The sequence below is a fragment of the Diplotaxodon limnothrissa genome, linkage group LG3 (assembly GCF_057381915.1).
Source record: "Diplotaxodon limnothrissa isolate DT_005_m linkage group LG3, D_limnothrissa_male_GT1.1, whole genome shotgun sequence".
NCBI classification, from domain to species: Eukaryota; Metazoa; Chordata; class Actinopteri; order Cichliformes; family Cichlidae; genus Diplotaxodon; species Diplotaxodon limnothrissa.
In genome coordinates, this window is record NC_140598.1 from 11,216,786 (window position 1) to 11,239,353 (window position 22,568).

The 22,568-nt window shown below is 42.6% G+C and overlaps 1 pseudogene; it reads left to right on the forward strand.

Moving 5' to 3' along the window:
* The first annotated feature begins 6,407 nt into the window (after positions 1 to 6,407).
* Positions 6,408 to 9,088, forward strand: LOC146634518 (uncharacterized; annotated as a pseudogene).
* Positions 9,089 to 22,568: the final 13,480 nt, after the last annotated feature.

The following is a 22,568-nucleotide window of genomic DNA, read 5'->3' on the forward strand; positions in this document are numbered from 1 at the left end:
AAATATACGAAGGGGATAAATAGAATAAATAGGAATAAAAATAAAAATACAAGTGAATTGCACATTTCAAGTATTGAGTCTATTGCACCGTTGACTATTTACAAAAGTATTGCACAAAAGGTATTGCACAGTGAGGTGAAGAGGCACTACAGCTTAGTTGTTCCCCCCTCCTTTGTCCTCCTGTTTCTCCTCCCTCTCCCCTCCAGGGAGGAGTTAAACAGTCTGATGGCGTGTGGGACAAAGGAGTTTTTAAGTCTGTTAGTTCTTGTCTTTGGGAGAAGCAACCTGTCACTGAACAGACTCTTCTGGTTGTTTATGGCCGTGTGCAGAGGATGTCTGGCATTGTCCATAATGTCCATCAGTTTCTTTAATGTCCTTTTCTCTGCCACTGTCACCAGAGTGTCCAGCTTCATGCCGACCACAGAGCTAGCCCTCCTGATCAGTTTCTCCAGCCTGGATGAGTCCTTCTTTGCTGTGCTGCTCCCCCAGCACACCACAGCATAGAACAGTACTCCAGCAACCACCGACTGGTAAAACATCCTCAGGAGCTTCCTGCAGATGTTAAAAGACCTCAGCCTCCTGAGGAAGTACAGTCGGCTTTGGGCTTTTTTATACAGGTGCTCTGTGTTGCATGACCAGTCCAGTTTATTGTCCACCCACAGCCCGAGGTACTTGTACTTGTTGACCACCTCCACCTCCTCCCCCTCTATCTGAACCGGCAGTGGACCTGCTCTAGACCTCCCGAAGTCCACAACCAGTTCCTTAGTCTTTGAGGTGTTGAGTTGCAGGTGGTTTGTGTGACTCCATGCGACAAAGTTCCTCACCAGACTTCTGTACTCCTCTTCCTGATCATCCCAGATACACCCCATGATGGCTGTGTCGTCTGCAAACTTCTGAATGTGGCATAATTCAGAGTTGTAGCAGAAGTCAGAGGTGTACAGGGTGAAGAGAAGAGGGGACAGCACAGTTCCCTGTGGTGCTCCTGTGCTGCTGACCACTGTGTCAGACGTGATGTCCTTCAGCCTGACGTACTGTGGTCTGTCGGTGAGGTAGTCGGAGATCCAAGCCACCAGGCAGGGGTCCACCTCCATCCTGTTCAGTTTTTCCTGAAGCATACAGGGCCGGATGGTATTAAAGGCACTGGAAAAGTCAAGAAACAGGATCCTGACCGTGCCTTTTCCCCCATCCAGGTGTGAGTGGGCTCTGTGTAGGAGGTACAGGATGGCATCCTCCACTCCGACACCCGCCTTGTATGCAAACTGTAGTGGGTCCTGGGCATGTTGTACCTGTGGTCGGAGGAGGTTGAGGAAGAGCCGCTCTAGAGTCTTCATAAGATGTGACGTCAGTGCCACCGGTCGGAAGTCATTCAGCTCATTGGGCCGGTTCTTTTTGGGGACTGGGACGATGCAGGATGTCTTCCATAGGGCGGGCACTCTCCCCAGTCGCAGACTGAGGTTGAAGACTCGTTGTAGCGGCTCCCCAAGTTCAGCAGCACACGCCTTTAGCATCCTAGGACACACCTTGTCTGGGCCTGCTGCCTTTCTGGGGCGAAGCTTCCTCAGTTGTCTCCTGACCTGATCCACTGTGACACTGGGAGATGTTTGGGAGGAGGGGAGGGGGGGAGATGTCTTGCTGCTGAGAGAGGGATTGGAGGAGGGGGGTGTCATGGTGTCAGGAAGGGGGGGAAGCGAGGGAGGTAGGAGAGTGGGGAGAGGACTCTGTAGTGAAGGTGAGGGTGGGGGGGTTGTGGGCTGGTCAAACCTGTTGAAGAAGTTGTTGAGTTCGTTTGCCTTCTCCACAGTCCCCCCCACTGTGCTTTTCTTGGTGTTGTGGCCTGTGATGGTTTTCACACCATTCCAGACCTCCCTCATGTTGTTCCTCTCCAACTTCTGCTCCACCTTCCTCCTGTAGGTGTCCTTTGCTTCCCTCAGGCAGCGTTTCACCTCCCGCTGTGCTGCCTTCATCTCCTCCTTCACTTTGCTCCTGAAAGCCTTCTTCTTCATGTTGAGGACAGCTTTGACTTCCTGTGTTACCCACGGTTTGTTATTAGGATAACACCGTACCGTCTTAGCAGGGGCGACCGTGTCCACACAAAAGTTGAGGTAGTCTGTAAGACAGTGTGTCGCCCCCTCTATGTCCTCACCATGTGGGCTCAGGAGCACATCCCAGTCTGTGTTGTCATAACAGTCCCTCAGAGCATCCTCCTTTTCTGGGGTCCATCTCCGGATGGAGCGCGTTGTGACCGGCTGCCTTTGGACGAGGGGTGTGTATTGTGGCTGTAGGTAAACCAGGTTGTGGTCTGACTTCCCTAGTGGGGGGAGGGGGGTGGCTCTGTATGCATCTCTCACATTAGCATACAGTAGGTCAATTGTCCTGTTGCTCCTTGTGGGACAATTCACAAACTGGTGAAAAGCAGCCAGAGTAGAGTCCAGTGTGGCATGGTTAAAGTCTCCAGATATAATAATGAAAGCCTCGGGGTTTTGTGTCTGAAGTCTTGCTGTGACTGTGTGTATTTTCTCACAGGCAGCTGTTGTGTCGGCCCTCGGAGGGATGTAAACACACACACAGATCACATGACTGAACTCCCGAGGTAGATAATATGGCCGCAAGCTAACAGCTAGCAGCTCCAGGTCCGGACGGCATACCGAAACTTTAACGGAGACGTGTCCAGGGTTACAGTATCTGTTGTTAACGTAGACAATGAGTCCCCCACCTCTGCTTTTTCCGCTGGCCTGCGTGTCCCTATCGGCTCTCACGGATGTGAAACCGCATAGGTCTACGTTAGCCTGCGGCGTTAGCTCGGTTAACCACGTCTCCGTGAAGATAAACAAGCTGCACTCACGGTATAGTCTGTGGTTGTTCAGAGCGCACAGTTCATCAATCTTATTCTGTAACGAGTTCACGTTGCCCATGATCACTGTCGGGATTGATGGTTTGAATCGCCTCCGGTGATCCGCTCTCCTCGCTCCAGCTTTGCAGCCTCTGTAGCTCCTCTTTAGCTCGGCCGGGATGTTGTGTCGCATGCCGGTCTGTCCCTTTGTTTTTAGTGCCAGCAGCTCCGCTCTCGAATAGATGAAGGAACTGGTTCCAGAAGTTTTAAAAAGTGCATTATCCATCTTGTATCACTATATCTAAGAGGTATAAGTAGAGGAAGGTGAAAAAAAGTTTGAAAAGCCTAGTCTAAAAAAGTTAAAGTTAACAAAAAAGGTGCGGTGTTGCAGAGCTACTTGGAAAGGCTGCCGTCACTCCAGCGCCATCTTAGATGGATGATAAGGTGGAGGCACCAGAGGCTATAAAAGTTTGAGCAATGCTCCACCATTTTGAGATTTTGAGGCTGTCTGCATCAGTGTCCATCTCCCACGCGTGTGTTCATTAAAATCATCGTTTGACTCAACCCGGCCGGACCAGTGTTGTTATTGTGGTTTTTTCTCTTGTCTCCATCCCCAATATTTTGAACCTTAACAGGGCCTCTGGATGTCTGGAGTTTTGATCTCCTCCATACCTGCTTCATGCCCTGGGGGACGGGACTGTGGCCCCCCCACACCCTGTAGCAGATCATTATATGAAGGAACCTTTTAAAAAAACAAGCGCGTCCATGCTCACAGGTGTACACACTACTTATTATTACTTATATTGATAGCTGTAAACGTTACGTTACAGGACTGCTAAAAAAATATGTTCGTCTTTAATGGACAAGTTTGTCACCAAGCCAACAACATGTAAACCTCGGCAAGCAGATGTCCTGACTGAATCAATCTTGAACATGTTGGTGACGGACATGAGACTCCTGTCTATGGTTGATGATCAAGGTTTCAAAGAGATGATCAAGCAGTTCAACCCAGATTACCATGGTAACTACCTACCAGGCCGATCCCACTTCACCAAATTGATGGAAAAGAAATATGATGCTACCTTTAAGAAGGTTGGTCTCTCTTTCTCTCCACTCTCTCACATCACAAACACAAAATAGCCATTTGTATTAGAATTTAATACATTTCATGATGAAATAATATTAAGAGCTGGCTGACTGAGCAACCAATAAATTCATCTTGGTTAAAGGCAAGGCATGGCAAGGCAAGTTTATTTGTATAGCACAATTCAACAACAAGGTGATTCAAAGTGCTTTACAGAGACATTAGAAACAAAAACAAATAAAAAGCATGATTTAAAATATATTAAAACAAGCAAATAAACTAACTAACTAATTAACAAACAAACAAACAAACAAAACAGTATATAAAATCAAAACAGATAAAATCAGAACAGTAGATAAAATCAGTAGTTAAATGTAAGTTTTGAAATTTAAGCTTAAAAGTGTGGATTTGGTGCTTTATTCAAATGCAGCTGAGAACAGGTGAGTCTTCAACCTGGATTTAAATAAACTGAGTGTTTCAGCTGATCTGAGGCTTTCTGGGAGTTTGTTCCAGATATAAGGAGCATAAAAGCTGAATGCAGCTTCTCCGTGTCTGGTTCTGACTCTGGGAACTGATAAAAGACCGGATCCAGATGACCTGAGGGATCTGGAAGGTTCATACTGGGTCAGGAGGTCATTGATGTATTTTGGTCCTAAACCATTCAGAGCTTTATAGACCAGCATCAGAACTTTAAAGTCTATCCTCTGACGGACAGGCAGCCAGTGTAAAGACCTCAGAGCTGGACTGATGTGGTCCACTTTTTTGGTCTTAGTGAGGACTCGAGCAGCAGAGTTCTGAATGAGCTGTAGTTGTCTGACTGATTTTTTCGGTAGACCTGTAAAGATGCTGTTACAGTAATCAAGCCTACTAAAGATGAATGCATGGACTAGTTTTTCCAGGTCCTGTTGAGACATCAGATCTTTTATCCTTGAAAGCATGTACAGTACAGGAAAGTTGTTGTTGTTGTTGTTGTTTTTTTTAATGATATGTTGAATGTTTATTGTTTAACATGCGTAACTGTATTTGATGTAACTGAATTATTCAATTGGTAAATTTAAATCTTGATGCATAAACTGACAAGCATTATTAATAATGAAAAAATATACTGTAATATATTTCCCTAATGCTTACTATTGTTCCAAATCATCTCATATCTTTAGGTAAAGCAGACCCTTGGTGGTGTCAAAGGTTTTTTCACCCTGACTGCTGATATCTGGACCAGCCATGCAGAGGCCTACCTTGGTGTGTCTTGCCATTTCCTGAGTGAAGATTGGAAGATGAAGAGCTTCATCCTTTACACCATGCCTCTTGAGGAGAGGCATACTGGTGCCAATATAGTGACATGGATGGAAGAGGTGCTAACAAAGTTTGACATCTTGCCTGCCAAAATAAAAGCAGTAGTACATGACAGTGGTTCCAATATGGTGGCAGCAATGCGACTGCTTGAAGAAAAACATGGATGGGCCTCTATCCGCTGTGCTGGACACACACTCCAGCTCATAGTCAATACTGCTCTCAAAGAAACCACCATCAGAGCACTAGGTGCAGCTAGTGGAGCACTTTAAGGGAAGCGAGCTGGCTAGTACAAGACTAAAAATGAAACAGGAGCAAATGAATATGAAGAAAAATACACTGATCCAAGATGTCAGTTAGGGCTGCCGAAAACGATTATTTTGATAGTTGACTAGTCATCGATTATTTTTTTGATTAGTCGACTAATCAGATCATCATCCATTGGACGTAAAACGTACAGCTTATTGCACCAGCAGCATCTGCTCGTATATAACCATCATTAGTTTACAGCTTTAAATGTTTAAGGTGTGCGCTAGGTAAAAATAAAGACAGTTTAATAAACTCAGCCGTCTGCTCCTTGCTATCTAAAATACATCGGAGTATATTCTCGAGCATCTCACACTTCTGATAATCAGTTGTCTGCTTGACGTTTATTCTGCTGTGTAAAAACTTTAATCTCAGCCAAACAGATTTACTCAGGAACAAATAAAATACTAAAAAAAAGCCAAACAAAATAATTTTTAAGTTATCTAAGTGACTTATATATCATGTTTAACCTGAGTAGCGAAAGACGGCGGTGGGTTTGAAAACAATTTGCCGGAGTCCGGTATTCTCAACGGCGCTAGTGTGCCTTGAACGACGGCAGCTATTGAGCTGGTGGGTAACAGACGTCTCCGAAAACATTGGAGCGCTTTTGAAAATATGTGATGTCTTAACCCTTTAAGACCTACCATAGAATCAAGTCCGCCAGAGCTTATATTATATTTTTACATGATGTGGTGCCATTTTTGGGAGCATTTCAACTTGATATACATCAATACAACCATTATACCCAAAATTTTAATAATATGTATGCATTAAGTGCATAGTAATTAAGTAAATCAAAGGACATTCAGAGTGTTTTGCACTTCTCCTTACTTTAATTTAAATTGAATTAATATTTCACATCCAGTTTTTCTGTAAAAACTGCACAGCCTTAAGATGAAATGTCTGTAAATTTGAAGTATCTATCTGGATTATGTTTCTTGTTGCTACTCACAAATATTTCTTCTTACAAATATTTCTTGTACCTGAGTGATAAGCCTTAACATCGGTGTTTTTTATGGCAGTAATTGAATCATTTACTCTAACTTGTTATCTTTATGTTTGTCACAGCAGATTCACCGATGGAGAGTTTGTGGACGATGAGAACCAGCAGCAAATGCTGACACTGGCAAAGGTAAGTCCCTTTAACTAGGCAGGAGCTGGACCCAAAATGCAGGCACTCAGACTCGAGGGATGAACTCAAAATCACAGCTTTATTGGCTGGCAGGGGAAAACAAGCATACATAGCAAACTAAAACATTTAGATTAATATAGTCTTTGTTTTGGAATTCATAAGGTTGTTGAAATCTCCCAATTCTTTGAATCTTTGGGCTGAAGGAAGGACAATACTCGGTGTATAAATGCTCAATCAACAATCATTTATTTCCATACAATTCAATACTTATGAGCATTAGAACCATCATGATGGGAGAGATGCCTGCAGAGGGTCAGCAGCATGTCTCAAAGTGGTAGCAACTTTCACAGACTTTTATAGCTAGTAACAGCCCCCCTCCTTGTCGTAAAAGCCCAAACATTCACATTCTTTCACTCACGGCGCCTAAAATATGACCTCGGCTCCCTGTCTTTCTGTGTGAAGTAGGAAGGGGGGTAAGGAATGCGGTTTTATCTCCTCTCCCCAGACACCAAGTCTTCTGCTTACAACCTTCTTCATATGATTCAGCAGTAAAACATGTCAAGAAACAATGTAATACATTCAACAGTGTTGAGCAATACAGGTCAAACAAATAGATCGAATGATTTTCACACTCTTTTAAGTCAGAAGTATAATGCAAACTAAAACTACATACTGATCACACACTCTATATTAAAGGGTATAATATGATCTACAGCAGTTAACATAATTCAACTATTTTGATTACATATATAAGGTAACATATAATAACAGAATAATCTCACAAGGTTTAACTGATTTCAATCAGATTTAATGATTTAATACAAGCAGTTCTTATGTCCCAGTCATCATCTAAATGTAATTATGTCTCTCTCACCACTTATTTAAGTCAAAGCTGTGAAATAACTGCCTGAACTTGTTCCAAAATGGCTGCTGAGCTCACAGAGATTACGTCTACATATGCTGACATCCGTATTTGAGGCTTTGTGACATGCTCTGTTTTCTTTGACTTTACATTTCTGGCTTTTGTTTGCAGTCCAACCATTACTTTTGTTATGCTATAACCTGCTGACACTAGAAGAACACATGCTAGTGTACTCATGTGTGATAGAGAGTAATAGACTTGAATAAAATTTGCCAAGGAGGAAAACATTAGAGTTAAAGCCGAAAACATTTTCTTTATCAGCCGTTACTCTAGAATTCATACACTAATTATGTCTACCAAAGCATTCCCCAATTTAGGGTTTTGCTAGTTTATCTCAATCTCCCTTTGCCCTTTGTTTTGTAGTGTTTTGTGCAGCCCAAAATAAAAGTTTGATTTTATTTTATCTTCTCACTCCATCTCCGTTTCCTGCATTTGTGTCCACACTTTCTCATCTCCACACCGTCTGCCTCAGCAGACGTGACAATGTTTTAGATTGTTGTCACTTGTCAGGCGTTGTGTGGAGGCGAGGAAGAAGGAACCCAAACGCAGGACTCGCAGGTAGGTGAAGACTGGTGAGGGTTTATTATAAGGAGTGGATGAACAGAGGGTGAACGGACACTGACTGGCTGGACAACTGAATGGCTGACTGAACTAAGGGAACACACGGGCAGGACAACATCACATCAACATCAATGACACGACAGTGAACGAGTAGAAACAGAGGGCTTAAATACACAGACTGATGAGAATGATTATGAGAGACCGGTGAGTACACAGCTGAACATAATCTGGCTAATGACACGAGACGAGCTGACACAGGAAAAGCAGGAAGTGAGAACATTGAAGTGGCAAAATAAACTGAACATGAACAAAACTGAAAACACTGGGTCACCGACCCAGGAACCCTGACATCTCTTTCTTCTTTCTCTTTAAAACCAGAACAACCCAGACAGACTTCATGAGGAGGTTGGGGTAGATTTTTATGAAGAACAGCTTGATCTTCCCAGCCAACATGGAGGCAAAGTCTGCCTCTTTGACCAGTGTGGGAAAAGATTCAGGAGTTTATCACATTTGAAGCGTCACTAGCGTATCCACACTACGGAAAAACCCTACTCCTGCAATGAGTGTGACAAGCGCTTCAGTCAATCATCAGACCTGAAAATTCATCAGCGTATCCACACTGGGGAACAGCCCTATGCCTGCAATGAGTGTGGAAAAAGCTTCAGTCAGTCATCAAGTCTGACGGTCCATCAGCGTATCCACACGGTAGAAAAGCCCTATGCCTGCAATGAATGTGGAAAGAGCTTCAGTCATCTATATAGTCTGAAGGTACATCAGCATAACCACACTGAAGACAAGCCCCACTCCTGTGATCAGTGTGGGAAGGGTTTCAGTGTGTCATCACATCTGAAGAGGCATAAGCGTATCCACACAGGAGAGAAGCCGTACTATTGTGATGAGTGCGACAAGGGATTCAGTCAGTCATCACATCTGAAGCGTCTTCAGCGAATCCACACTTGAGAGAAACCGTACATCTGTCAAAAGTGTAGGAGGCGTTTCAGGCACTCATCCACTTTCAAACGTCACAAGAATACATGTAGACGCATCCCCCGAACCCAAATGAGCATTTCCACAAATGTTTGTTAAAATATTTCACAAAACTATTAAAGTCTCATCCAAGCATATTAAAATGTTCTAATTCCAATTTCATTTTCAAATAAAAGCCATTGACAGAGAAATGTTTCAGCGCTTAGAGAGGGTGTATTTAACCAAATCTGGTTTGTTCAAAGAATTTAAACCAGTTGCTCGAACAGAATACAAAAGCTAGATTTCCAAACTATTAACATCAAACTTCAGTGACCTCAAATAATGGGTAAAATCAACAAAAAAAGAAATAATTACAGCATTGCAATGTGTTTTGCTCTCTCATAACTCTTTCCAGATGCTGCAGACGTGATTAATCTTAGCAGAATCTTAGAGTGGACACCCTAGTCGACTTTCTCTGAAACGTGGTTCTGTACTGTTCCCTGGTAAAAAAAAAAAAAAGGTCCTTTTAGGGCGTGGAATGATGTCAGAGTGTTGAAGAACTTTATTTACAACGAGCCCACATCAAACTCACACTCTCGCTGGAGAGTAAGGATGTGGTTCTAAAATGAATACAAATAAGAAATAACATAAACATCTCTTTCACTGGTTCAACATCTCTCACATTCAGTATAGGGCTTTGGAGTTGACGTCACGCCGCAATGCATTGTGGGAGCGCAGCGCCATTTTCGGGGTCTACGAATCAAAACAAACACACTGTGTTGGAACGACGACTACAAGAAAGATGCTTAAGAGCCTCTCAAAAGAGAGTGAACTGTATAGAGACCGATTGCGTCCAGAGGCGAAGCAGCGGTACTTGCAGAAAATAGCGTGCATTGGAAATGTGGACCTGTATGACATACTGCCGTGGAGTAGAAACCCCGAACACCTAGCGCTACTGACGTAGCCTGATATATTTTCGTACCTTGTCTGTGGAGTCAGTGTGTACAAGTCGTCATTCAATCAAAGGTATGTCAGCTCGAGTACTGCGTGTGAAATGCGTTTGATTTCCCTGCAAACATTCACATTAGTGCAGCATAAATTCATTCATGAGGGGAAATTACAGTGAGAACATGTGGAGGCTGTTAGAGGGATAACATAGTGAGTTCAGTGCATTGATGTGACATTGTCCTGCAGGATTTAGTTATTCTTTATGGATAAAGAAATTGCCCTAATTAATTCACATTTATTATAAATAATCCTAATTATACATTTTGCTTCCATATTTGTATCTTGTGTCACTAAAAATACATTTTATTTTAGTTTTATACTTTGATTAATGACCTACAGAATCTCCTTATCATATTAAGTGATTCATAATTGTCACTTTATGCTTTCTCCATCTCTAAAGTGATGACATCCTTGCATTACATACTTTAGGTTCATTTTCTGCAGGCAGGTTTCTGACAGAACAGGCAGATTTACACTATAACATGCAGCGTTCTATAGATGGACACATAAAGAAATGAAAAATGACATGTATGTGCTAACGTTCTTGACACTTTGTTACATTTATGATAAAGTAGATTAAACACATTTGTGTCGGCCTTGGCTCATAGTTCTTGTCTTTAAATTAACTTTGTCTGTGTGTGTTTCAGGTCCTGCACTCTAAGACTGAATGAACCAGCATTGCAGCCATGGGTCACTGTGAGCATCACAGGGAAGGTTGAAGCCGCCCACTGCACCTGTAAGGCCGGAGTCGCAGAGACCTGCAGCCATGTCACTGCTCTTCTGTTTAATGTAGAAGCAACAGTGTTGATCTGTGGCACAAGGACTGTTACAGATGAACCTGCATACTGGGTTTTGCTGGGTAATGTGACCAAGATACAGCCAGAGGTTGGCCATAAGATAGACTTCTCCTCTTCAGCTGCCCAAAAAAAGGCTCTTGATCAAAACATAAACAGACCATCTGTAGTGACAGGTAAAAGGAGCCGTCCTCAAAACAGAAAAATCCCACCTGCTACTGTGGAGGAGTTGTCACTGCTATTGGATACTTTGCTGGAACACAGTAAAGCTGTGGGTTGTGGGAATGACCCATAATGTTTTATCTAGGGGTCTAGATTTATGCCTGTAGTGCACTGCCGTGTAAATAATTTGCATTTACTGAATATCTACTGACTGAGTCCCACTGTTCAAAAGTTGAATAAAGAAACTAACGAATTTTTGCCTCTTTTTTTATTTTATTAAAACCACTTTATAGAACATCACATCAGTAACAGTGTAAAATCCATGTCATTTATAGTTTACAAATGACAAAATGTTTACACCAAATCATGAGTATTTACATGATATCACCCACTACTAACATTACTTTATTTACTGTATCTTTTGAAAAAATAACAGCACAAGACTTCTAATAGGCTATAAAGAGAGATATGAACATATTTACAACTTACCGGAATGAAATTGTCTGGAGAACCAACAGATATCTGGAGATGGAAGAGAACTGCACGTCAGCTCGTCTCACAGCTGCTATCCAGGCTGGACGCCTTCGTTTGGTAACATCGATACACGAGCTGCCTCATGTTGCTTCCAGGTTGGGAAAGAATGAAAAGATAAACCATTTTCAAGCTTATTTTCTTGCTGGTCGTGTGATCGAACATTGCAGCTGACCACACAGGAAATACCAACCGTGGCTGTTGTGTGTGCTCCCTCTTCACTTGCGCTAGACCCCCAAAATGGCGGATTGGGCCAAAATCCTTTCCACGCCCACCCCTGTGACATCACGCTCCAAAGCCCTATTACAGAGAACCCCATACCAGATTGAGCATGGACAGAACCAGATACCAGAAAAAGATTATCATAATGACATGACAGGACATGACAGGCATAAACACAGAATCATAGTTAATTTAGGCTAATTCCCTCATTTGTGAGTCAACACCACCCTCTAGCATATTAATAATTAATATTAATTATCACTACAGTGTCATTATTTATCTTTAAATTTATTTTAATGACTGCTAACTACGGTGCACTTTATCCAAAAATTATCCAGTATTTTATTTTGAGCATGAAATGCGGTCATTTCCGTTACGGTCTTTGTTACGGATCGCTTTAAGAGGCACAGCGCACATGCGGCTTGGCGTACCTGTGATGGGATTTCCAGCTCTTTTTAGAGAGCCGGCTCTTCAGGTTGTTTTGTTGTTTAATTAATTTATTATTAACAATAATATAAAATTCTGCACAAAAGGAATTACTAATGTAAAAAAAGTGTTTTATTTATATATGTTTATATATAAATATATGCGGTGGCCCCTAGAGACAAAACACGTACAAACTCCAAAACACATTTCTAGCATGAACTGCACTTCCAAAACAGAGCTACCTAGATCACTTAAATCACACAATTAAAAGCATGAAAGCATATGTGTATTGTTTGTCTATTTATACACAAGCATTCATATATAGTCAAATAATTTAAAAAAAAAAGTTTATTTACCTGTTACTACCACACACCAAATCCGGTCGTTGGTACTTGCTGGCTTCTGTAGCCACTAGGTAACACAATCTCAACACTGTCCCTAGCATCCTGGAGCACTTCTGTTGTCTTTTGTACGTGTTTTGAGTTAGTATGTGCTTCTGAGTTTATACGTGTTTTGGAGTTTTTACGTGTTTTGGAGTTTGTATGTGCTTCAGGGTTCGTATGTGATTTGAAGTTTGTATGTTGTTGTTTATATGTTTGTCTGTAGGGGCCACCATAAATATACTTTTATTTATTCACTCCACATAAAATGTAATAAATAAATCATATAATACAAAAATCAACTATTCACAGTTCAACATTTAACTATTTAAATTTTCAGCTTTTTCCTTTTACAAATTTAAAGTGAAAACAACACAAAACACTGCAAACCACAACACAATTAAATATAAATTATAATATGAAAATAAAAAGAACACATATTTTCTGTCATATGGGCCTGCATGAATAAACTTTCTGAATCCTTTATCATCTGCAACTGAAAATAGTTGATGTAGATGATTATACCTTTCTAATGTGACGTTGTTGTCCCTGGCTCTTTCTCTGTCTCTCCCTCCTGCTCTGTTCCTGTGCTACTGAGTGTAATTACCGCCCCTCCGCCCTCTTCCCAGCGTAAAGCACAAGGCTCGCATGCTGAGTGAAGCGGGAAAAAGTGCGAGAGAGAGGGTGAGAGAAAGAAAAAAACAAACAAAAACAAAACCACAGCTCAGCTAATGACCCGGCTCTAAGAGCCATTTCGTTCGCGACCGACCCATCACTATGGCTTACCCGCTTGAGGCCTCAGAAAGAGCACGAGATGCAAAGAACCAATAAGAGAACAACAGATCCACAACTATCGGCAACCTCCCGTAAGAACGCTACGTTCAGGTCCCAAAGGAAACCTGATGTTTCTGACTTAAAACAATTAAATGTAACGTTCAAAGTCGCTCGAACTGGAGTTTACGTTTAAAATGATAATCTGATTGTTCCTGGCTAACGAAAAGAAGCAATTCAGTGAACTCCAGTTTCCCCTTTTCTGTGCATATATGTTACTAAAAAGGTTTTTTACTATACTGCATAATAACGCCCAAATTTGGACAAAATAATAAGGAAGTCTATGAAAAATCCTCTTATACAAACTAGCCTTCAGTGTACTCCAGAGAAGTAGCTTAAAGTGTCATATAATAACAACAATAAATAACCATCATTATTGTATAGCACTATTTAAAACACATTTCTGAAACTCTTAACACATCACAGAGAGGTCTACATATCGCATCACACAGTATAGAAATATGTATATTCAACTATAAAACTGTATAGTACTGCTGCATATTCTTCCCACTGAATGTGTCCAGTTACCCTTAATTAACATACAATGAAAGCTGAGTTAGTCTGAGGATTGACCCTTGTGGGATCCCATAGGAGTGGAGTAAGCCCTGTCGTTATTTATATGAATTTTGAAGTGTTTGTGAGATAAGAATGATGAAAACTATGTGAGAGCATCGCTATAACTATAATCTCAGTTCACTATTCTGTTAGAATGGCATTAATCACCTTACCATTACTCAAGAATATTATTTTGGAGTTTCAGTAGGCACAGTGATTTACACACTGGTGCCTTCCTGCAAAAACCTGTTCCTGGTATTAACGCCTGTCAGCGGGGGGGGGGGGGGGGGGGGGGGGGGGGACTGTATTCCTGTTTTCTCCTACAATCCAAGGGCCCTAAATTTAATTGACCATAGTGTGAATATGAGTGCGTGGTTCTGTCTCTCAGTGATGGACTAGTGGCAGGTCAAGAGGTACCCATGACAGGTGGGATGGGTTCGTGACACCACAGGTTCCTAAGTTGGAGGAGAGGTTAAGAGGATGGATGGATGGATGGTGTTTTAGTGCTGTGACTCTGAGAGAAACTAGATTAGAACTGATGCAAGGTGCAGGGTTCCTTAACCAGTTGAAGAAGCAGGCTTTTGGAAAACCTCAGTAACGACTTGTATTTTAGAAATGTGGCTGTAATTATATAACAGTGGAAGACACAGGCTGCCTTCAAGTGTTCAGGTATCCAAAGCAAAAGCTGATAACATGAAGGAAAGGGGAGATGACCAGAAAGGTATCTTTGAGAGATTTACCAGGAATAATATCAGCAGAAGGCTATGCATATGAAACATGGTATTCACGAAATGGAAACTGTACATTCAGGCAACAGTTATTAATTAAATTAATGTTCAAAAATATTTAAAATGAAAGATTTTACTACTTTGTGAAAAGTATTAGTTGATCTTGAATTTAAGGGCATCACCTCATCTTTCTAAAGGTGGGACGGGGACAAGAAAAACCCAGAGAAGTAAGTGTTGGAGGGACAGGAATATTTTGCAACTAATTCGCTTATCTGGCCATAGGGAAGTCATTTAATTGGGTATAAAAGGAGCATACTGGAAGAACAGGGCTCTCATTGGTTTACCCATCTACAAACTGTGGCACAATATCAGAATAATGTTCTGCAGTGTAAAATCTTTACTGGGTAAATCTAGTAAAGATCTGAAAACCAACATGATCTTCTGTTACTCAGGTGGCACGCTGTCATGGAAATCACTGCATGGGTTTAGGAACACCTGCACGTTCTCCCTGTGAACACTGACATATCCAAATGGTCTGAGCTGAAGTTTGTTATCAGTGTTTAAAAAGGCTGCATCTCTGATGGTTGGCATTAGATCAGTGCCTATGGAATTGGCACCTTGCACATTTGGAAAGGAACCAAGACTGAATTATATACACAGGTTTTAGAGCAACATGTGCTCCCATGGCGATGATGTATTTTACATGTTTATGAAGGATGTTGCTAAGCTGCACACTACAGCAGGGCTTTGTAGTGGAAGACCGCAAGTTCTGCACCAGATATTTGATGATATTTGTGACATCACGAGAGGAAAAGCCGCAGGACTGTTGAGCAGCTCTGTCCCTTATATCAGACGAAAATGGGACAACGATGCTCTCCGAAAAGTCCAGCACCTGGGGCCCGTTCTTCGTAGGAGAAACCTGAAATCGTGAAATCGTCAACAATCTAATCCAGCTAACTTACTTAGCGAGGTACGAAGAACGGGCCCCTGGTCTCCTCAGTTCCCAGGTGTTTATGGATGGTTGTTGAAAGTAGAGGTGATGTTGGAAACATGGCCATGCTGCAAGCTTTTTGGGATGTTGCTGCCACCAAATTCACAATGAGCTCATTTGTTTTCTATGTTGTGTTATGAGTAAAGTATGGGTTCATGAGATTTGGAGGAGGTAAAGTTTTTTGAACAGCATGTATAACTTTAACTGAGCTTCCTTAGTCTTTCTTAGCCTGCTGCAGTTACAGTTACAGCCGCGTATCTGTTACAGTGAACCTGCCGTCAGCTGTATAACGTTAGCATTAGCTTGTGTTGATGCTAAGCTGCTATTAGCAGGTCCTGTTCAGTGCTAAGTTGTGTCCGGACGACTTTACAGTTAGTTTTCTCCGTATTACGATCGCCAGATAACTGTGGATGGCCTCGTGTGTACGGAAACTTTGTGGTGAAGCGCTTTGGCCTGTGGGAAATGTAGGAAACACCAGGACGAGCTGGCGTACCTCAGTAAACAAACATGCTGCTCTGTCTTGGGTGGTCGGCTTTGCCATTTCCAGCGTTGTTATATATCTGGGGGATTACTCCTGATTAATTATTTGAGCTGTCTCGTACTATGTGGCTGTATCAGTGTGAGTGCAGCTCATCATGGTGTGTCGCACTAATTTAATAACAGTAGATGTTAGCCTGATGTTAGCCTGATGTCCTCTTAGAGACCAACAGAGCAACGCTGCTGATTTCATTTTTGTATTTTATAGTTTGAAAGTGACACTTGGGACACAATGAGTGTGCGTCCCAATGTATTGTGCTCCTTCAGACACAGATCCACACAGCATGTGTATATAAACCATGGAAGAAGCAGAGCTTTCATAGTGACACACTGCTTAGCTTCACAGTGTGTGTGACACAGGTGGGTCACTTGGATGGGCAGAGGTGAGGCCTGGTAAAAAGCTACAGCTGTAAACTGTGACAGTGCTCATATAGGGGGCTGTTGGGGTTGTCTCACTTTTGGATGCAGGCTCCAGGGGCCGTTAGGGGAATTGCAGTTTTTGGCACTTCTGCACAGGTTTCAGTTTTCAGCCCTGGAGGTGCCGCCTGATATGAGGTGACACTTTTGTCTTTGTCCTCTCACCGTCTGTGAGAGGTGAGTATCCACCATGTGAGTCCCTCCCTCTCCACCAGTCGGTCAGACGTCTGCCCGTCCTCCAGTCTGTTTCGGCTAAAAGGGAGATTTTCCTTCCTGCTGTGGCCGAGGCCTTGCTCATTGGGGTAGAGCGGTTAGTGGGATTTTCTCTGTACTTCTTGGTCTGTGCCTTCACGTGACTGTTGTTGTGATTTGTTGATCACAGAGACCTAAAAGACCTGGTGACCTCTAATTTCCTGCTTCTAAAGCCAGACAGAGGCTGTTGTGCTCGGCCCTAAAACTCTTAGAAACAGCATAATCGTGGCCTCCAGTGAAGCTGTGAGGAGCCATCTTTGAGCAGAATATATCAATCAGTGTGCACAAACAACCACGTAGGTCTGTGAACTAAGCTGAGAGTGATTCTAGCTGCACGATTGTGAGTCAGTGTTATCAGACAGGTGCCATGAAAAGCCTCAAAGCCTCCAGTTAACCTGAAACGCTGCAGCACGAGTACCAACAGGAAGTAGAAAGAGAGCATATCTGTCACATATTAGCTCCTCTTCACTGACTCCCTGTTAAATCCAAGATTTAAAGTCCTCCTTCTGACAGACGAGGTCTCGAATAATCAGCCTCTGTCGTCTCTTAAAAAGCTTGTAGTACAAAGTTATACTGATAGAGCACTCCCTCCTCAGACTGCAGCTTTATTTGTTGTTGCTAGGTAGAATAGGAGGCAGTGCCTTCAGCAGTGCCTTCAGCTGTCTCTCAGTGGCCCATCTCCTGTGGACCAGCTCCCAGCTTGGATTCACGAAACTCCCCATTTAGTTTTCGTGTTTTTTCTCTAAAGCTTATTGTTAGAACTGGATCAGGTGTCTCTGAGCCGTATCCCAGTAACACTGCAGTAGGAGGGCTGCTGGGAGACTTCATCATCTATCACCATGTGTTCTCTTTGAAAGATACATATTTCTTATATAAGATGACGTAATCAGGCACTGTTAGCATCTCTGTTTGAACACTTATTGATAGATGTACATGACAACAAACTGCCACAGTACTAAAATAGTTTAGCAAAATGCATTTGGAAACAACAATGTACACGTCATGTAAGTTCATATAAAGTTTCATCCAGACTGATCACATGTCTCTGAGGTGAGGAGGAGCAACATCACCTCATTACATCATTTTATTCCCTGTTCACAACCACAGTTTAAATCATGATTCAAGTACAGATTTGAAGCTTTAACAAAAGTATTGCTTTCATTTCTCATAAATATTTTAATGCTCTCACCACATTTATTGGACAGATTCATTTTAAATATAAAGATTGTTTTTAATACCTTGATGAAAATCCTTTGCAGATGATGCCTCAGGTCTAAAACTGTATTCCCAGTATTCCCAGTGTGCCTCCTTAGTGTCATGGTAACACGTTGGCTCAGGAAGTGACAAAGTCACTTTTTAAAGGCAAATAAGAAGCTTTAAAAAATAAAAGCTGCCATATGAAACAAATGGAGCTTCCTGCTGTGGTGACCCCAGAGTGACTAAAGCATTTCTATAAACTAACACAAGAATAAACGAGAACATATCAAAATGAAAAGTAACTGCCATAAATCTCATGTACTTACACAGAAAAGTCAAAGCTCTGCCCATCAAAGCCCCGACTGTGATGACCTCAGGGCTCCACCACAGCAATCACAGGCTGCCACTGTGCCGCTGAGTGCTCTCCCAAAAAGCCGCGGCCCGTCAGGCCCGTCGGGCTCGTGCAGTCTGAGTGTTGCACAGCAAAGCCTCCGTGGTGTCATTTCTAAAGCATCGTGCTCATGCATTGTTCTGGCTTGTATTGCTAGTGCAGACCTAGCATTACAGCACAGCCTGTATTGTTTGCTGTATAGGCAACATCCTGTAGAAACCGCTGGCACTGTTTGGTTTCAGACTTTCAAACCATTCACAGCCATGAAACAGGACTGAGCTTATTTTCAGCATCACCTAAAATATAATGAAGGCTTTCTTTATGTTGTTGGAACGTCTTCTTTATGTTGGTGACACGTTTGAAAGTGTTCAGATTTAAAGTGCAGTGATGTGTGTGTGTGTGTGCGTGTGTGTGTGTGTGTGTGTGCGTATGTGTGTGTTTTGCGTGTGTGTGCGTGTGTTTTGCGTGTGTGTGTGTGTGTTTTGCGTGTGTGCGTGTGTGTGTGGTGTGTGTGTGTGTGTGTGTGCACTGTCACGCTGCTCTGACTGGTCAGTAACTCTGTTCTACATATTGTAGTAAATAAGCTGTTGATAAGATGAACAGGTGCTGACTTACCTGTTCCTGTTTTTGGGAGCCAGTAAACAGGCTGCTGGTAGCAGGTGGACAGTACAGCCCGGCTTATCGTTATGGTAACAGCAGGTGGGTGGGACTGGGTGTGTTTGGGGAGGGGCTTGGGTTACTGTGTTAGTATATTAATAGTATTCAAAAACAATATGTGTTTACTGATGCTGCTCATCCCCTCATTGTTTAGTATATGTAATAAATAATTGTTATTATTATCAATATTATTATCAGGTTAAGTGAAATTCATTCAGTCCAACTCAAAGAGAATTTCTATTTGTGCAAAATATTCCGTTTGCATAACATCAAGAAGCATAAATTCTTATTAAAATATATAAGAAAACCAAAGTGTTGTTAGTGTTAGTGTTAGTAGTTAGTGGGTGGATGGCTGAAGGGTAATCTTGGTTTCCTTTGTTTGGGACAAACATTTGGGAATATTTGTTTGAGAGGAAGAACTTTATATTATATATATTATATATTATATATATTATAACACACGATAACTTTAAATGAATGTCGTGTTTTTAATTCCACTCCGGACTCGTGAATCTCAACCCAGCAGCAGCGGTAACGTTTGCACGTCCTCTCCCGTTAATGCGGCAGGTAAATAATCAACTAACAGTGCATATTATGTTAGCGCGATCTGCCTTATTACAAACCTGCCATCACTGTGCATTTAGTGACCATGATGAGAGAGACAGAGTCTGGCTCAGACGCTGGCAGTTCTCGCTGCAGTCTGCCGGTAGCGTCTCCTTTCAGGCCAGGATAGACGAACGTCACCGAGCAGTGACTCAGTTTGTGGTCAAAGGCTGGCACCGATTTTCGGTAAGTGAATGTGTTTAATTGTAGGGACATTACTGGATATTCTTGTGTAATTGCTACAGAATAATTTATGTTAAACTTTGTTATTGCTACAGAAGAATATTTATTTTATTATTTTACATTTACATTTTTCTTTCCTGGGGTCCCTGTGACACCCATTGAAGAGCCGTAGGCTGTGGATCTCTGAAGATCTCACTGTTGGGTTTGTAAGGCCATGTTACTCCTAAATTTCTACCTTGTTCAAAGAGAAGATATAAAACAAAGTTCTAAGCTAATCGACCTTAGTGTTCTCCTTTTTTAAACAGAATCGATAAAGAATCAAAAATGGAACCGGAATCGTGAAAATCTTATCAATACCCATCCCTATTTGTCGGTACTGCGCAAAGTGGCCAACAATCCAGCAGCAGCGACCGATTGGCTGTTGGCGGTCAGCTCCGCCCTGTCGTCCAGCCAGCGCCTGTCCTCCTCTCTTGTCCTGATTGTGACTTATCTCATCATCATGGGTCAGGAAAACATCTGCCAGCTGGCTTTGAAAGCAAGCCAGGCTGTCGCTGCTGCCGACCCCTGCCAGGTAGATAACCCACACAACTGTTCTCTTAAATCTGTGGACTGAATATAAAGTAATGCATGTTGTTCCCTCTGACATGTAGATATGTTGTATGTAAGGGAGCTAGCTTGTGTTTGTCTTTCTAAGAGCAGTAAACACATGTTGATAACCTGGTGTTTTGGCACCAACACATGACTTTGAAATGGTTCAGATCAGCAGGAAGATAAAAGCTGTCACTGCTGTGTGATTGCTGCTAATCTGCTGCCGTATAAAGGGAGAGGTTAGGGAGTGCTCTAAGGGGACAGACCTCCCTCTGGACTCGTGTTGGAGTCACTAGCTGCAGATGAAGTGTGAAGTTTACCCCTCATTACTCAAGCGTGCACCGGGCCCCAGAGGATTCACCTTCTGCTCTAATTGCTCCCAGAGTGCTGCACACACTGGTGTTTGGATGCACTGGTTGAAGGTTGTTGGCATATTTGAGTCCTCTGGAGATCTCTGCTCGCTCGTACTTGTCATGTTAAACGTGCAGCAGCAGGTCTTTGTTACAGGAAAAGCCAGAAGCTAACCACTATGAAACCTAAATGATGATTTACTGCAGTGATGTTGATTCAAAGTGATGTTTTTGGCTCGACAGCATTAAACGTGTCATCGCTCAGCTTTATGTCTGTGAAGGTTCTCAGTCATCCAGGTCATCGTAGTCAAAGGAGCTTGCAAAGAAAGGCGTCTGGACTTCTTTAAGTTACTTGAAGACGTTTCACCTCTCATCCGAGAAGCTTCTTCAGTTCTAAGGTCAAATGGTGGAGAGTCCCAGATATAAACCTAGTGGGAGTGACCCCCCACAGAGGGACAAAAGGACCCCCTGATGATCCTCTGAGACAAGGTGTGAAACTGGGTGTGGGCCCCAATCAGCCAGAGTTTCGGGTGAGTTCATTGTGAAACCTGGCCCCACCTTATCATGCGAATTCCTGAGTGGTGTATGCTGTACAGTGCAGCAAGGAATGCCCAGACCTCTACATTGGAGAGACCAAACAGCCACTTCACAAGCGCATGGCACAACACAGAAGAGCCACCTCCACAGGACAAGACTCAGCAGTCCATCTGCATCTTAAGGATAAAGGACACTCTTTCGAGGATGCCAATGTTCACATTTTGGACAGAGAGGACAGATGGTTTGAAAGAGGAGTGAAAGAAGCCATCTATGTCTACTGTGAGCGACCATCTTTGAACAGAGGCGGGGGTTTACGACACCAACTCTCTGCCATCTATAATCCAGTTTTGAGATCCCTTCCCAGACGCCTTAACGCCCACTCACATCCTGGGCCATCTGATCTCAGGAATTCGCATGATAAGGTGGGGCCAGGTTTCAAGTTTTGGCTTTGTTAAATATATTTTCATATTTTTGGGTCAATAAAACCCCTTTTTTGAATTAAAACCACCTGTGTCCTTTATGCTTTACTGCTTGGTCCCTGACAGCAGTGCACGACTAATAGTTGTCCTATGGACAGATTCCCCACCTGAGCTGTGGATCTCTGCAGCTCGTCCAGAGTCACCATGGGCCTCTTGGCTGCATTTCTGATCAGCGCTCTCCTTGTTCGGCCTGAGTTTAGGTGGACGGCCTTGTCTTGGTAGGTTTACAGTTGTGCCATACTCCTTCCATTTCTGAATGATCACTTGAACAGTGCTCCGTGGGATGTTCAAGGCTTGGGAAACCTTTTTGTAGCCTAAGCCTGCTTTAAATTTCTCAACAACTTTATCCCTGACCTGTCTGCTGTGTTCTTTGGACTTCATGGTGTTGTTGCTCCCAATATTCTCTTAGACAACCTCTGAGGCCGTCACAGAGCAGCTGTATTTGTACTGACATTAGATTACACACAGGTGCACTCTGTTTAGTCATTAGCACTCATCAGGCAACGTCTATGGGCAACTGACTGCACTCAGACCAAAGGGGGCTGAATAATTACACACACCCCACTTTGCAGTTATTGATTTGTAACAAATGTTTGGAATCATGTCTGATTTTCGTTCCACTTCTCACGTGTGCACCACTTTGTGTTGGTCTTTC